The following is an 18,178-nucleotide window of genomic DNA, read 5'->3' on the forward strand; positions in this document are numbered from 1 at the left end:
AAACATTTTGCTATTAATTTATGTAAAATTTCAAAGTTTTCTAACTATTAGACACACGTTAATTATAAACACACCCCCAGGTTTACTTAGTAAAAATATAGGATAAAAACTTTTGCAACTAATTAAAATTTCCCACAGGTATAAATTTGTAGGGGATTTGATAACACTAACTTTACTGCTTAGCGTACATTTTTTTGCAAAAAAAGTATCAACAAAATACCCTGGTTTTGCTAACATCTTTTACTAGCACTTGCTACTTACAGTTACGTATATTTTACAACAGAGTATTTATGCACGTTTGTCATACTGTGTTCTGTTTCTGTGTCTTAGTTCTTGGGTGGTGTGAACAGGGTCTTATTGACCCGATCAGTTTTTGTGCATGTGTCATGTGTTCTGACTTTACTGCTGTAGGGAAGAATATAGTGGATAGAGATCTAATGTTAGTATTTCTCTGCAGCATGTATATTATACATGTGTACCTTTGCAGCAGGCAGTTTATATGCATTTTCTGGAGCACATGCGTAATCACATCACTACTGCATGCACAGTATATGCACACTAAGCTCTGCTATGCATAAGCACATGTCTGCAACATACATACACACATTTCAGTTACACACAGCTGTCTTACATACACACACCTCTCCAACACACACACAGCTCAGCTACATAGAAACACACAACTCTCCTATGTTCACACACACACACCTTTCCTATATAACAGTCAGCTCTCACACGTACACATATACGGTTTTCCCACATTCACATACAGCTCTTCTACTTACACAAACACAGCTACCCAAAAACAAACACGGCTTTGAAACATGCACACACACACATATGTGCTACTTACATTGGCACGGTACCTCAGTGGTTAGTCCCTCAGCGATGGGGTCCTTAGTTCAAATCCCACCAAGGACAACACCTGCAAGGAGTTTGTATATTCTCCCCGTATTTACGTGGGTTTCCTCCTACATACCAAAGACATACTGATAGGAAATTTAAATTGTAAACCCTATCGAGGACAGTGCCAATAATGTCTGTAAAGCGCTGTGGAATTAATGGCGCTATATAAATGAGTAAGGAGTTTGTATGTTCTCCCCGTGTTTGCGTGGGTTGCTCCCACATTCCAAAGACATACTGATAGGGAATTTAGATTGTGAGCCCCATCGGGGACAGTGCCAATAATGTCTGTAAAGCGCTGTGGAATTAATGGCGCTATATAAATGAGTAAAATAAATACATACACTGTTTGCTAAACACTCGCACACAGCTTTCCTCATACACAAAAAACTCATATAAGCAGCACATACAGCTCCTCTATGTACACTCACACAAACAGATATATATATATATACACAAACACATATACATCAACACAACCCCTGTATACATTACCACATTTTGAAATTCCTTTCAAGAATGTGACTGATCACATGCTGTGAAAGGGCCTTCAGCTACACAGGACGTGCAGTATCCCTGCAGGTCCCAGTTTCATTCTCTCCAGTACAGCACCAATCAGATAGATCAGTGTGGGGCAAGAACAGAGAAAACAGTTCTCTCAGTGATTAGGAATGATGTTGTCAGCATTCTGCTCATTCAGAATAAGCTGCCTCTAGACTGTAACACACATACACTTTTTAGTAAGATTTTTCTTTGCAAATATGCTAATTATTGTCTAGTTAAGGGTTCCCCAACTCCGGTCCTCGAGGCCCACCAACAGGTCATGTTGTCAGGATTTCCCTTGTATTGTACAGGTGATGCAATTCACCTGGGCAATACTGAGGAAATCCTGAAAACATGACCTGTTGGTGACCTTGAAGACCAGAGTTGAGGAGCCCTGATCTAGTCGATACAGGAGTTAAAAAGTACAATTGTTTACACAGAGTCAAAACCTAGAATTTTAGCATCCTGGTTTCTGTTGTGGTGCCTTTACCATTGATAAGATGTCACATCCTTGCCTATAATTTTAGTATTACTCCAGTAAGCTTTATATGCCTGACAGCCTCTTTATATGGCATATTGAGATGTAATTAAGTGCTTGGGACCCGTTAAATGCCATTGATAGTGCCCATTTCAGGAGATGGATGGTGAAGGCCACCTCATTTTATACTAATACCTACTAAAAAACAAAGTAGTGTAGGTCAGGCATAGAGAACATGGAAATTTTGTAAACACATATTACAACTAGTGTTTAATAGGCTGACCTCACATGTAGAGTATCCATGATATACCTTCCAGCGACTTTATCTAAATTAGAAGCAAATTGTTTGAAGATTACTTCTACCTAAATGGCAGAAAGTGCACCTATCTTGGTGATGGATAGGACAGCTTGAGGGGATATGGAGGTGGCTGTTTTTTTGATAGGTGTTATGTAAACATTTTGCTATTAATTTATGTAAAATTTCAGAGTTTTCTAACTATTAGACACACGTTAATTTTAAACACACCCCCAGGTTTACTTAGTAAAAATATAGGATAAAAACTTTTGCAACTAATTAAAATTTCCCACAGGTATAAATTTGTAGGGGATTTGATAACACTAACTTTACTGCTTAGCGTACATTTTTTTGCAAAAAAAGTATCAACAAAATACCCTGGTTTTGCTAACATCTTTTACTAGCACTTGCTACTTACAGTTACGTATATTTTACAACAGAGTATTTATGCACGTTTGTCATACTGTGTTCTGTTTCTGTGTCTTAGTTCTTGGGTGGTGTGAACAGGGTCTTATTGACCCGTTCAGTTTTTGTGCATGTGTTCTGACTTTACTGCTGTAGGGAAGAATATAGTGGATAGAGATCTAATGTTAGTATTTCTCTGCAGCATGTATATTATACATGTGTACCTTTGCAGCAGGCAGTTTATATGCATTTTCTGGAGCACATGCGTAATCACATCACTACTGCATGCACAGTATATGCACACTAAGCTCTGCTATGCATAAGCACATGTCTGCAACATACATACACACATTTCAGTTACACACAGCTGTCTTACATACACACACCTCTCCAACACACACACAGCTCAGCTACATAGAAACACACAGCTCTCCTATGTTCACACACACACACCTTTCCTATATAACAGTCAGCTCTCACACGTACACATATACGGTTTTCCCACATTCACATACAGCTCTTCTACTTACACAAACACAGCTACCCAAAAACAAACACGGCTTTGAAACATGCACACACACATATGTGCTACTTACATTGGCACGGTACCTCAGTGGTTAGTCCCTCAGCGATGGGGTCCTTAGTTCAAATCCCACCAAGGACAACATCTGCAAGGAGTTTGTATATTCTCCCCGTATTTGCGTGGGTTTCCTCCTACATACCAAAGACATACTGATAGGAAATTTAAATTGTAAGCCCTATCGAGGACAGTGCCAATAATGTCTGTAAAGCGCTGTGGAATTAATGGCGCTATATAAATGAGTAAGGAGTTTGTATGTTCTCCCCGTGTTTGCGTGGGTTGCTCCCACATTCCAAAGACTTACTGATAGGGAATTTAGATTGTGAGCCCCATCGGGGACAGTGCCAATAATGTCTGTAAAGCGCTGTGGAATTAATGGCGCTAAAAAAATGAGTAAAATAAATACATACACTGTTTGCTAAACACTCGCACACAGCTTTCCTCATACACAAAAACTCATATAAGCAGCACATACAGCTCCTCTATGTACACTCACACAAACAGATATATATATATACACAAACACATATACATCAACACAACCCCTGTATACATTACCACATTTTGAAATTCCTTTCAAGAATGTGACTGATCACACATGCTGTGAAAGGGCCTTCAGCTACACAGGACGTGCAGTATCCCTGCAGGTCCCAGTTTCATTCTCTCCAGTACAGCACCAATCAGATAGATCAGTGTGGGGCAAGAACAGAGAAAACAGTTCTCTCAGTGATCAGGAAGGATGTTGTCAGCATTCTGCTCATTCAGAATAAGCTGCCTCTAGACTGTAACACACATACACTTTTTAGTAAGATTTTTCTTTGCTAAATATGCTAATTATTGTCTAGTTAAGGGTTCCCCAACTCCGGTCCTCAAGGCCCACCAACCGGTCATGTTGTCAGGATTTCCCTTGTATTGTACAGGTGATGCAATTCACCTGGGCAATACTGAGGAAATCCTGAAAACATGACCTGTTGGTGACCTTGAGGACCGGAGTTGGGGAGCCCTGGTCTAGTTGATACAGGAGTTAAAAAGTACAATTGTTTACACAGAGTCAAAACCTAGAGTTTTAGCATCCTGGGTTCTGTTGTGGTGCCTTTACCATTGATAAGATGTCACATCCTTGCCTATAATTTTAGTATTACTCCAGTAAGCTTTGTATGCCTGACAGCCTCTTTATATGGCATATTGAGATGTAATTAAGTGCTTGGGACCCGTTAAATGCCATTGATGGTGCCCATTGCAGGAGATGGATGGTGAAGGCCACCTCATTTTATACTAATACCTACTAAAAAACAAAGTAGTGTAGGTGAGGCATAGAGAAAATGGAAGTTTTGTAAACACATATTACAACTAGTGTTTAATAGGCTGACCTCACATGTAGAGTATCCATGATATACCTTCCAGCTACTTTATCTAAATTAGAAGCAAATTGTTTGAAGATTACTTCTACCTAAATGGCAGAAAGCGCACCTATCTTGGTGATGGATAGGACAGCTTGAGGGGATATGGAGGTGGCTGTTTTTTTGATAGGTGTAATGTAAACATTTTGCTATTAATTTATGTAAAATTTCAAAGTTTTCTAACTATTAGACACACGTTAATTTTAAACACACCCCCAGGTTTACTTAGTAAAAATATAGGATAAAAACTTTTGCAACTAATTAAAATTTCCCACAGGTATAAATTTGTAGGGGATTTGATAACACTAACTTTACTGCTTAGCGTACATTTTTTTGCAAAAAAAGTATCAACAAAATACCCTGGTTTTGCTAACATCTTTTACTAGCACTTGCTACTTACAGTTACGTATATTTTACAACAGAGTATTTATGCACGTTTGTCATACTGTGTTCTGTTTCTGTGTCTTAGTTCTTGGGTGGTGTGAACAGGGTCTTATTGACCCGTTCAGTTTTTGTGCATGTGTTCTGACTTTACTGCTGTAGGGAAGAATATAGTGGATAGAGATCTAATGTTAGTATTTCTCTGCAGCATGTATATTATACATGTGTACCTTTGCAGCAGGCAGTTTATATGCATTTTCTGGAGCACATGCGTAATCACATCACTACTGCATGCACAGTATATGCACACTAAGCTCTGCTATGCATAAGCACATGTCTGCAACATACATACACACATTTCAGTTACACACAGCTGTCTTACATACACACACCTCTCCAACACACACACAGCTCAGCTACATAGAAACACACAGCTCTCCTATGTTCACACACACACACCTTTCCTATATAACAGTCAGCTCTCACACGTACACATATACGGTTTTCCCACATTCACATACAGCTCTTCTACTTACACAAACACAGCTACCCAAAAACAAACACGGCTTTGAAACATGCACACACACACATATGTGCTACTTACATTGGCACGGTACCTCAGTGGTTAGTCCCTCAGCGATGGGGTCCTTAGTTCAAATCCCACCAAGGACAACACCTGCAAGGAGTTTGTATATTCTCCCCGTATTTACGTGGGTTTCCTCCTACATACCAAAGACATACTGATAGGAAATTTAAATTGTAAACCCTATCGAGGACAGTGCCAATAATGTCTGTAAAGCGCTGTGGAATTAATGGCGCTATATAAATGAGTAAGGAGTTTGTATGTTCTCCCCGTGTTTGCGTGGGTTGCTCCCACATTCCAAAGACATACTGATAGGGAATTTAGATTGTGAGCCCCATCGGGGACAGTGCCAATAATGTCTGTAAAGCGCTGTGGAATTAATGGCGCTATATAAATGAGTAAAATAAATACATACACTGTTTGCTAAACACTCGCACACAGCTTTCCTCATACACAAAAAACTCATATAAGCAGCACATACAGCTCCTCTATGTACACTCACACAAACAGATATATATATATATACACAAACACATATACATCAACACAACCCCTGTATACATTACCACATTTTGAAATTCCTTTCAAGAATGTGACTGATCACATGCTGTGAAAGGGCCTTCAGCTACACAGGACGTGCAGTATCCCTGCAGGTCCCAGTTTCATTCTCTCCAGTACAGCACCAATCAGATAGATCAGTGTGGGGCAAGAACAGAGAAAACAGTTCTCTCAGTGATTAGGAATGATGTTGTCAGCATTCTGCTCATTCAGAATAAGCTGCCTCTAGACTGTAACACACATACACTTTTTAGTAAGATTTTTCTTTGCAAATATGCTAATTATTGTCTAGTTAAGGGTTCCCCAACTCCGGTCCTCAAGGCCCACCAACAGGTCATGTTGTCAGGATTTCCCTTGTATTGTACAGGTGATGCAATTCACCTGGGCAATACTGAGGAAATCCTGAAAACATGACCTGTTGGTGACCTTGAAGACCGGAGTTGAGGAGCCCTGATCTAGTCGATACAGGAGTTAAAAAGTACAATTGTTTACACAGAGTCAAAACCTAGAGTTTTAGCATCCTGGTTTCTGTTGTGGTGCCTTTACCATTGATAAGATGTCACATCCTTGCCTATAATTTTAGTATTACTCCAGTAAGCTTTATATGCCTGACAGCCTCTTTATATGGCATATTGAGATGTAATTAAGTGCTTGGGACCCGTTAAATGCCATTGATAGTGCCCATTTCAGGAGATGGATGGTGAAGGCCACCTCATTTTATACTAATACCTACTAAAAAACAAAGTAGTGTAGGTCAGGCATAGAGAACATGGAAATTTTGTAAACACATATTACAACTAGTGTTTAATAGGCTGACCTCACATGTAGAGTATCCATGATATACCTTCCAGCGACTTTATCTAAATTAGAAGCAAATTGTTTGAAGATTACTTCTACCTAAATGGCAGAAAGTGCACCTATCTTGGTGATGGATAGGACAGCTTGAGGGGATATGGAGGTGGCTGTTTTTTTGATAGGTGTAATGTAAACATTTTGCTATTAATTTATGTAAAATTTCAAAGTTTTCTAACTATTAGACACACGTTAATTTGAAACACACCCCCAGGTTTACTTAGTAAAAATATAGGATAAAAACTTTTGCAACTAATTAAAATTTCCCACAGGTATAAATTTGTAGGGGATTTGATAACACTAACTTTACTGCTTAGCGTAAATTTTTTTGCAAAGAAACGTATCAACAAAATACCCTGGTTTTGCTAACATCTTTTACTAGCACTTGCTACTTACAGTTACGTATATTTTACAACAGAGTATTTATGCACGTTTGTCATACTGTGTTCTGTTTCTGTGTCTTAGTTCTTGGGTGGTGTGAACAGGGTCTTATTGACCCGTTCAGTTTTTGTGCATGTGTCATGTGTTCTGACTTTACTGCTGTAGGGAAGAATATAGTGGATAGAGATCTAATGTTAGTATTTCTCTGCAGCATGTATATTATACATGTGTACCTTTGCAGCAGGCAGTTTATATGCATTTTCTGGAGCACATGCGTAATCACATCACTACTGCATGCACAGTATATGCACACTAAGCTCTGCTATGCATAAGCACATGTCTGCAACATACATACACACATTTCAGTTACACACAGCTGTCTTACATACACACACCTCTCCAACACACACACAGCTCAGCTACATAGAAACACACAACTCTCCTATGTTCACACACACACACCTTTCCTATATAACAGTCAGCTCTCACACGTACACATATACGGTTTTCCCACATTCACATACAGCTCTTCTACTTACACAAACACAGCTACCCATAAACAAACACGGCTTTGAAACATGCACACACACATATGTGCTACTTACATTGGCACGGTACCTCAGTGGTTAGTCCCTCAGCGATGGGGTCCTTAGTTCAAATCCCACCAAGGACAACATCTGCAAGGAGTTTGTATATTCTCCCCGTATTTGCGTGGGTTTCCTCCTACATACCAAAGACATACTGATAGGAAATTTAAATTGTAAGCCCTATCGAGGACAGTGCCAATAATGTCTGTAAAGCGCTGTGGAATTAATGGCGCTATATAAATGAGTAAGGAGTTTGTATGTTCTCCCCGTGTTTGCGTGGGTTGCTCCCACATTCCAAAGACTTACCGATAGGGAATTTAGATTGTGAGCCCCATCGGGGACAGTGCCAATAATGTCTGTAAAGCGCTGTGTAATTAATGGCGCTATATAAATGAGTAAAATAAATACATACACTGTTTGCTAAACACTCGCACACAGCTTTCCTCATACACAAAAACTCATATAAGCAGCACATACAGCTCCTCTATGTACACTCACACAAACAGATATATATATATATACACAAACACATATACATCAACACAACCCCTGTATACATTACCACATTTTGAAATTCCTTTCAAGAATGTGACTGATCACATGCTGTGAAAGGGCCTTCAGCTACACAGGACGTGCAGTATCCCTGCAGGTCCCAGTTTCATTCTCTCCAGTACAGCACCAATCAGATAGATCAATGTGGGGCAAGAACAGAGAAAACAGTTCTCTCAGTGATCAGGAAGGATGTTGTCAGCATTCTGCTCATTCAGAATAAGCTGCCTGTAGACTGTAACACACATACACTTTTTAGTAAGATTTTTCTTTGCTAAATATGCTAATTATTGTCTAGTTAAGGGTTCCCCAACTCCGGTCCTCAAGGCCCACCAACCGGTCATGTTGTCAGGATTTCCCTTGTATTGTACAGGTGATGCAATTCACCTGGGCAATACTGAGGAAATCCTGAAAACATGACCTGTTGGTGACCTTGAGGACCGGAGTTGGGGAGCCCTGGTCTAGTTGATACAGGAGTTAAAAAGTACAATTGTTTACACAGAGTCAAAACCTAGAGTTTTAGCATCCTGGGTTCTGTTGTGGTGCCTTTACCATTGATAAGATGTCACATCCTTGCCTATAATTTTAGTATTACTCCAGTAAGCTTTGTATGCCTGACAGCCTCTTTATATGGCATATTGAGATGTAATTAAGTGCTTGGGACCCGTTAAATGCCATTGATGGTGCCCATTTCAGGAGATGGATGGTGAAGGCCACCTCATTTTATACTAATACCTACTAAAAAACAAAGTAGTGTAGGTCAGGCATAGAGAAAATGGAAGTTTTGTAAACACATATTACAACTAGTGTTTAATAGGCTGACCTCACATGTAGAGTATCCATGATATACCTTCCAGCTACTTTATCTAAATTAGAAGCAAATTGTTTGAAGATTACTTCTACCTAAATGGCAGAAAGCGCACCTATCTTGGTGATGGATAGGACAGCTTGAGGGGATATGGAGGTGGCTGTTTTTTTGATAGGTGTAATGTAAACATTTTGCTATTAATTTATGTAAAATTTCAAAGTTTTCTAACTATTAGACACACGTTAATTATAAACACACCCCCAGGTTTACTTAGTAAAAATATAGGATAAAAACTTTTGCAACTAATTAAAATTTCCCACAGGTATAAATTTGTAGGGGATTTGATAACACTAACTTTACTGCTTAGCGTACATTTTTTTGCAAAAAAAGTATCAACAAAATACCCTGGTTTTGCTAACATCTTTTACTAGCACTTGCTACTTACAGTTACGTATATTTTACAACAGAGTATTTATGCACGTTTGTCATACTGTGTTCTGTTTCTGTGTCTTAGTTCTTGGGTGGTGTGAACAGGGTCTTATTGACCCGATCAGTTTTTGTGCATGTGTCATGTGTTCTGACTTTACTGCTGTAGGGAAGAATATAGTGGATAGAGATCTAATGTTAGTATTTCTCTGCAGCATGTATATTATACATGTGTACCTTTGCAGCAGGCAGTTTATATGCATTTTCTGGAGCACATGCGTAATCACATCACTACTGCATGCACAGTATATGCACACTAAGCTCTGCTATGCATAAGCACATGTCTGCAACATACATACACACATTTCAGTTACACACAGCTGTCTTACATACACACACCTCTCCAACACACACACAGCTCAGCTACATAGAAACACACAACTCTCCTATGTTCACACACACACACCTTTCCTATATAACAGTCAGCTCTCACACGTACACATATACGGTTTTCCCACATTCACATACAGCTCTTCTACTTACACAAACACAGCTACCCAAAAACAAACACGGCTTTGAAACATGCACACACACACATATGTGCTACTTACATTGGCACGGTACCTCAGTGGTTAGTCCCTCAGCGATGGGGTCCTTAGTTCAAATCCCACCAAGGACAACACCTGCAAGGAGTTTGTATATTCTCCCCGTATTTACGTGGGTTTCCTCCTACATACCAAAGACATACTGATAGGAAATTTAAATTGTAAACCCTATCGAGGACAGTGCCAATAATGTCTGTAAAGCGCTGTGGAATTAATGGCGCTATATAAATGAGTAAGGAGTTTGTATGTTCTCCCCGTGTTTGCGTGGGTTGCTCCCACATTCCAAAGACATACTGATAGGGAATTTAGATTGTGAGCCCCATCGGGGACAGTGCCAATAATGTCTGTAAAGCGCTGTGGAATTAATGGCGCTATATAAATGAGTAAAATAAATACATACACTGTTTGCTAAACACTCGCACACAGCTTTCCTCATACACAAAAAACTCATATAAGCAGCACATACAGCTCCTCTATGTACACTCACACAAACAGATATATATATATACACAAACACATATACATCAACACAACCCCTGTATACATTACCACATTTTGAAATTCCTTTCAAGAATGTGACTGATCACATGCTGTGAAAGGGCCTTCAGCTACACAGGACGTGCAGTATCCCTGCAGGTCCCAGTTTCATTCTCTCCAGTACAGCACCAATCAGATAGATCAGTGTGGGGCAAGAACAGAGAAAACAGTTCTCTCAGTGATTAGGAATGATGTTGTCAGCATTCTGCTCATTCAGAATAAGCTGCCTCTAGACTGTAACACACATACACTTTTTAGTAAGATTTTTCTTTGCAAATATGCTAATTATTGTCTAGTTAAGGGTTCCCCAACTCCGGTCCTCGAGGCCCACCAACAGGTCATGTTGTCAGGATTTCCCTTGTATTGTACAGGTGATGCAATTCACCTGGGCAATACTGAGGAAATCCTGAAAACATGACCTGTTGGTGACCTTGAAGACCAGAGTTGAGGAGCCCTGATCTAGTCGATACAGGAGTTAAAAAGTACAATTGTTTACACAGAGTCAAAACCTAGAATTTTAGCATCCTGGTTTCTGTTGTGGTGCCTTTACCATTGATAAGATGTCACATCCTTGCCTATAATTTTAGTATTACTCCAGTAAGCTTTATATGCCTGACAGCCTCTTTATATGGCATATTGAGATGTAATTAAGTGCTTGGGACCCGTTAAATGCCATTGATAGTGCCCATTTCAGGAGATGGATGGTGAAGGCCACCTCATTTTATACTAATACCTACTAAAAAACAAAGTAGTGTAGGTCAGGCATAGAGAACATGGAAATTTTGTAAACACATATTACAACTAGTGTTTAATAGGCTGACCTCACATGTAGAGTATCCATGATATACCTTCCAGCGACTTTATCTAAATTAGAAGCAAATTGTTTGAAGATTACTTCTACCTAAATGGCAGAAAGTGCACCTATCTTGGTGATGGATAGGACAGCTTGAGGGGATATGGAGGTGGCTGTTTTTTTGATAGGTGTTATGTAAACATTTTGCTATTAATTTATGTAAAATTTCAGAGTTTTCTAACTATTAGACACACGTTAATTTTAAACACACCCCCAGGTTTACTTAGTAAAAATATAGGATAAAAACTTTTGCAACTAATTAAAATTTCCCACAGGTATAAATTTGTAGGGGATTTGATAACACTAACTTTACTGCTTAGCGTACATTTTTTTGCAAAAAAAGTATCAACAAAATACCCTGGTTTTGCTAACATCTTTTACTAGCACTTGCTACTTACAGTTACGTATATTTTACAACAGAGTATTTATGCACGTTTGTCATACTGTGTTCTGTTTCTGTGTCTTAGTTCTTGGGTGGTGTGAACAGGGTCTTATTGACCCGTTCAGTTTTTGTGCATGTGTTCTGACTTTACTGCTGTAGGGAAGAATATAGTGGATAGAGATCTAATGTTAGTATTTCTCTGCAGCATGTATATTATACATGTGTACCTTTGCAGCAGGCAGTTTATATGCATTTTCTGGAGCACATGCGTAATCACATCACTACTGCATGCACAGTATATGCACACTAAGCTCTGCTATGCATAAGCACATGTCTGCAACATACATACACACATTTCAGTTACACACAGCTGTCTTACATACACACACCTCTCCAACACACACACAGCTCAGCTACATAGAAACACACAGCTCTCCTATGTTCACACACACACACCTTTCCTATATAACAGTCAGCTCTCACACGTACACATATACGGTTTTCCCACATTCACATACAGCTCTTCTACTTACACAAACACAGCTACCCAAAAACAAACACGGCTTTGAAACATGCACACACACATATGTGCTACTTACATTGGCACGGTACCTCAGTGGTTAGTCCCTCAGCGATGGGGTCCTTAGTTCAAATCCCACCAAGGACAACATCTGCAAGGAGTTTGTATATTCTCCCCGTATTTGCGTGGGTTTCCTCCTACATACCAAAGACATACTGATAGGAAATTTAAATTGTAAGCCCTATCGAGGACAGTGCCAATAATGTCTGTAAAGCGCTGTGGAATTAATGGCGCTATATAAATGAGTAAGGAGTTTGTATGTTCTCCCCGTGTTTGCGTGGGTTGCTCCCACATTCCAAAGACTTACTGATAGGGAATTTAGATTGTGAGCCCCATCGGGGACAGTGCCAATAATGTCTGTAAAGCGCTGTGGAATTAATGGCGCTAAAAAAATGAGTAAAATAAATACATACACTGTTTGCTAAACACTCGCACACAGCTTTCCTCATACACAAAAACTCATATAAGCAGCACATACAGCTCCTCTATGTACACTCACACAAACAGATATATATATATACACAAACACATATACATCAACACAACCCCTGTATACATTACCACATTTTGAAATTCCTTTCAAGAATGTGACTGATCACACATGCTGTGAAAGGGCCTTCAGCTACACAGGACGTGCAGTATCCCTGCAGGTCCCAGTTTCATTCTCTCCAGTACAGCACCAATCAGATAGATCAGTGTGGGGCAAGAACAGAGAAAACAGTTCTCTCAGTGATCAGGAAGGATGTTGTCAGCATTCTGCTCATTCAGAATAAGCTGCCTCTAGACTGTAACACACATACACTTTTTAGTAAGATTTTTCTTTGCTAAATATGCTAATTATTGTCTAGTTAAGGGTTCCCCAACTCCGGTCCTCAAGGCCCACCAACCGGTCATGTTGTCAGGATTTCCCTTGTATTGTACAGGTGATGCAATTCACCTGGGCAATACTGAGGAAATCCTGAAAACATGACCTGTTGGTGACCTTGAGGACCGGAGTTGGGGAGCCCTGGTCTAGTTGATACAGGAGTTAAAAAGTACAATTGTTTACACAGAGTCAAAACCTAGAGTTTTAGCATCCTGGGTTCTGTTGTGGTGCCTTTACCATTGATAAGATGTCACATCCTTGCCTATAATTTTAGTATTACTCCAGTAAGCTTTGTATGCCTGACAGCCTCTTTATATGGCATATTGAGATGTAATTAAGTGCTTGGGACCCGTTAAATGCCATTGATGGTGCCCATTGCAGGAGATGGATGGTGAAGGCCACCTCATTTTATACTAATACCTACTAAAAAACAAAGTAGTGTAGGTGAGGCATAGAGAAAATGGAAGTTTTGTAAACACATATTACAACTAGTGTTTAATAGGCTGACCTCACATGTAGAGTATCCATGATATACCTTCCAGCTACTTTATCTAAATTAGAAGCAAATTGTTTGAAGATTACTTCTACCTAAATGGCAGAAAGCGCACCTATCTTGGTGATGGATAGGACAGCTTGAGGGGATATGGAGGTGGCTGTTTTTTTGATAGGTGTAATGTAAACATTTTGCTATTAATTTATGTAAAATTTCAACGTTTTCTAACTATTAGACACACGTTAATTTTAAACACACCCCCAGGTTTACTTAGTAAAAATATAGGATAAAAACTTTTGCAACTAATTAAAATTTCCCACAGGTATAAATTTGTAGGGGATTTGATAACACTAACTTTACTGCTTAGCGTACATTTTTTTGCAAAAAAAGTATCAACAAAATACCCTGGTTTTGCTAACATCTTTTACTAGCACTTGCTACTTACAGTTACGTATATTTTACAACAGAGTATTTATGCACGTTTGTCATACTGTGTTCTGTTTCTGTGTCTTAGTTCTTGGGTGGTGTGAACAGGGTCTTATTGACCCGTTCAGTTTTTGTGCATGTGTTCTGACTTTACTGCTGTAGGGAAGAATATAGTGGATAGAGATCTAATGTTAGTATTTCTCTGCAGCATGTATATTATACATGTGTACCTTTGCAGCAGGCAGTTTATATGCATTTTCTGGAGCACATGCGTAATCACATCACTACTGCATGCACAGTATATGCACACTAAGCTCTGCTATGCATAAGCACATGTCTGCAACATACATACACACATTTCAGTTACACACAGCTGTCTTACATACACACACCTCTCCAACACACACACAGCTCAGCTACATAGAAACACACAGCTCTCCTATGTTCACACACACACACCTTTCCTATATAACAGTCAGCTCTCACACGTACACATATACGGTTTTTGCCACATTCACATACAGCTCTTCTACTTACACAAACACAGCTACCCAAAAACAAACACGGCTTTGAAACATGCACACACACATATGTGCTACTTACATTGGCACGGTACCTCAGTGGTTAGTCCCTCAGCGATGGGGTCCTTAGTTCAAATCCCACCAAGGACAACATCTGCAAGGAGTTTGTATATTCTCCCCGTATTTGCGTGGGTTTCCTCCTACATACCAAAGACATACTTATAGGAAATTTAAATTGTAAGCCCTATCGAGGACAGTGCCAATAATGTCTGTAAAGCGCTGTGGAATTAATGGCGCTATATAAATGAGTAAGGAGTTTGTATGTTCTCCCCGTGTTTGCGTGGGTTGCTCCCACATTCCAAAGACTTACTGATAGGGAATTTAGATTGTGAGCCCCATCGGGGACAGTGCCAATAATGTCTGTAAAGCGCTGTGGAATTAATGGCGCTATATAAATGAGTAAAATAAATACATACACTGTTTGCTAAACACTCGCACACAGCTTTCCTCATACACAAAAAACTCATATAAGCAGCACATACAGCTCCTCTATGTACACTCACACAAACAGATATATATATATACACAAACACATATACATCAACACAACCCCTGTATACATTACCACATTTTGAAATTCCTTTCAGGAATGTGACTGATCACACATGCTGTGAAAGGGCCTTCAGCTACACAGGACGTGCAGTATCCCTGCAGGTCCCAGTTTCATTCTCTCCAGTACAGCACCAATCAGATAGGTCAGTGTGGGGCAAGAACAGAGAAAACAGTTCTCTCAGTGATCAGGAATGATGTTGTCAGCATTCTGCTCATTCAGAATAAGCTGCCTCTAGACTGTAACACACATACACTTTTTAGTAAGATTTTTCTTTGCTAAATATGCTAATTATTGTCTAGTTAAGGGTTCCCCAACTCCGGTCCTCAAGGCCCAACAACCGGTAATGTTGTCAGGATTTCCCTTGTATTGTACAGGTGATGCAATTCACCTGGGCAATACTGAGGAAATCCTGAATACATGACCTGTTGGTGACCTTGAGGACCGGAGTTGGGGAGCCCTGGTCTAGTTGATACAGGAGTTAAAAAGTACAATTGTTTACACAGAATCAAAACCTAGAGTTTTAGCATCCTGGGGTCTGTTGTGGTGCCTTTACCATTGATAAGATGTCACATCCTTGCCTATAATTTTAGTATTACTCCAGTAAGCTTTATATGCCTGACAGCCTCTTTATATGGCATATTGAGATGTAATTAAGTGCTTGGGACCCGTTAAATGCCATTGATGGTGCCCATTTCAGGAGATGGATGGTGAAGGCCACCTCATTTTATACTAATACCTACTAAAAAACAAAGTAGTGTAGGTCAGGCATAGAGAAAATGGAAGTTTTATAAACACATATTACAACTAGTGTTTAATAGGCTGACCTCACATGTAGAGTATCCATGATATACCTTCCAGCTACTTTATCTAAATTAGAAGCAAATTGTTTGAAGATTACTTCTACCTAAATGGCAGAAAGCGCACCTATCTTGGTGATGGATAGGACAGCTTGAGGGGATATGGAGGTGGCTGTTTTTTTGATAGGTGTAATGTAAACATTTTGCTATTAATTTATGTAAAATTTCAAAGTTTTCTAACTATTAGACACACGTTAATTTGAAACACACCCCCAGGTTTACTTAGTAAAAATATAGGATAAAAACTTTTGCAACTAATTAAAATTTCCCACAGGTATAAATTTGTAGGGGATTTGATAACACTAACTTTACTGCTTAGCGTAAATTTTTTTGCAAAAAAACGTATCAACAAAATACCCTGGTTTTGCTAACATCTTTTACTAGCACTTGCTACTTACAGTTACGTATATTTTACAACAGAGTATTTATGCACGTTTGTCATACTGTGTTCTGTTTCTGTGTCTTAGTTCTTGGGTGGTGTGAACAGGGTCTTATTGACCCGTTCAGTTTTTGTGCATGTGTCATGTGTTCTGACTTTACTGCTGTAGGGAAGAATATAGTGGATAGAGATCTAATGTTAGTATTTCTCTGCAGCATGTATATTATACATGTGTACCTTTGCAGCAGGCAGTTTATATGCATTTTCTGGAGCACATGCGTAATCACATCACTACTGCATGCACAGTATATGCACACTAAGCTCTGCTATGCATAAGCACATGTCTGCAACATACATACACACATTTCAGTTACACACAGCTGTCTTACATACACACACCTCTCCAACACACACACAGCTCAGCTACATAGAAACACACAACTCTCCTATGTTCACACACACACACCTTTCCTATATAACAGTCAGCTCTCACACGTACACATATACGGTTTTCCCACATTCACATACAGCTCTTCTACTTACACAAACACAGCTACCCAAAAACAAACACGGCTTTGAAACATGCACACACACATATGTGCTACTTACATTGGCACGGTACCTCAGTGGTTAGTCCCTCAGCGATGGGGTCCTTAGTTCAAATCCCACCAAGGACAACATCTGCAAGGAGTTTGTATATTCTCCCCGTATTTGCGTGGGTTTCCTCCTACATACCAAAGACATACTGATAGGAAATTTAAATTGTAAGCCCTATCGAGGACAGTGCCAATAATGTCTGTAAAGCGCTGTGGAATTAATGGCGCTATATAAATGAGTAAGGAGTTTGTATGTTCTCCCCGTGTTTGCGTGGGTTGCTCCCACATTCCAAAGACTTACTGATAGGGAATTTAGATTGTGAGCCCCATCGGGGACAGTGCCAATAATGTCTGTAAAGCGCTGTGGAATTAATGGCGCTATATAAATGAGTAAAATAAATACATACACTGTTTGCTAAACACTCGCACACAGCTTTCCTCATACACAAAAACTCATATAAGCAGCACATACAGCTCCTCTATGTACACTCACACAAACAGATATATATATATACACAAACACATATACATCAACACAACCCCTGTATACATTACCACATTTTGAAATTCCTTTCAAGAATGTGACTGATCACATGCTGTGAAAGGGCCTTCAGCTACACAGGACGTGCAGTATCCCTGCAGGTCCCAGTTTCATTCTCTCCAGTACAGCACCAATCAGATAGATCAATGTGGGGCAAGAACAGAGAAAACAGTTCTCTCAGTGATCAGGAAGGATGTTGTC

The sequence above is a fragment of the Dendrobates tinctorius genome, unplaced genomic scaffold (genome assembly GCF_039654945.1).
Source record: "Dendrobates tinctorius isolate UK_male_01 unplaced genomic scaffold, ASM3965494v1 ptg000044l, whole genome shotgun sequence".
In the NCBI taxonomy this organism is placed as follows: domain Eukaryota; kingdom Metazoa; phylum Chordata; class Amphibia; order Anura; family Dendrobatidae; genus Dendrobates; species Dendrobates tinctorius.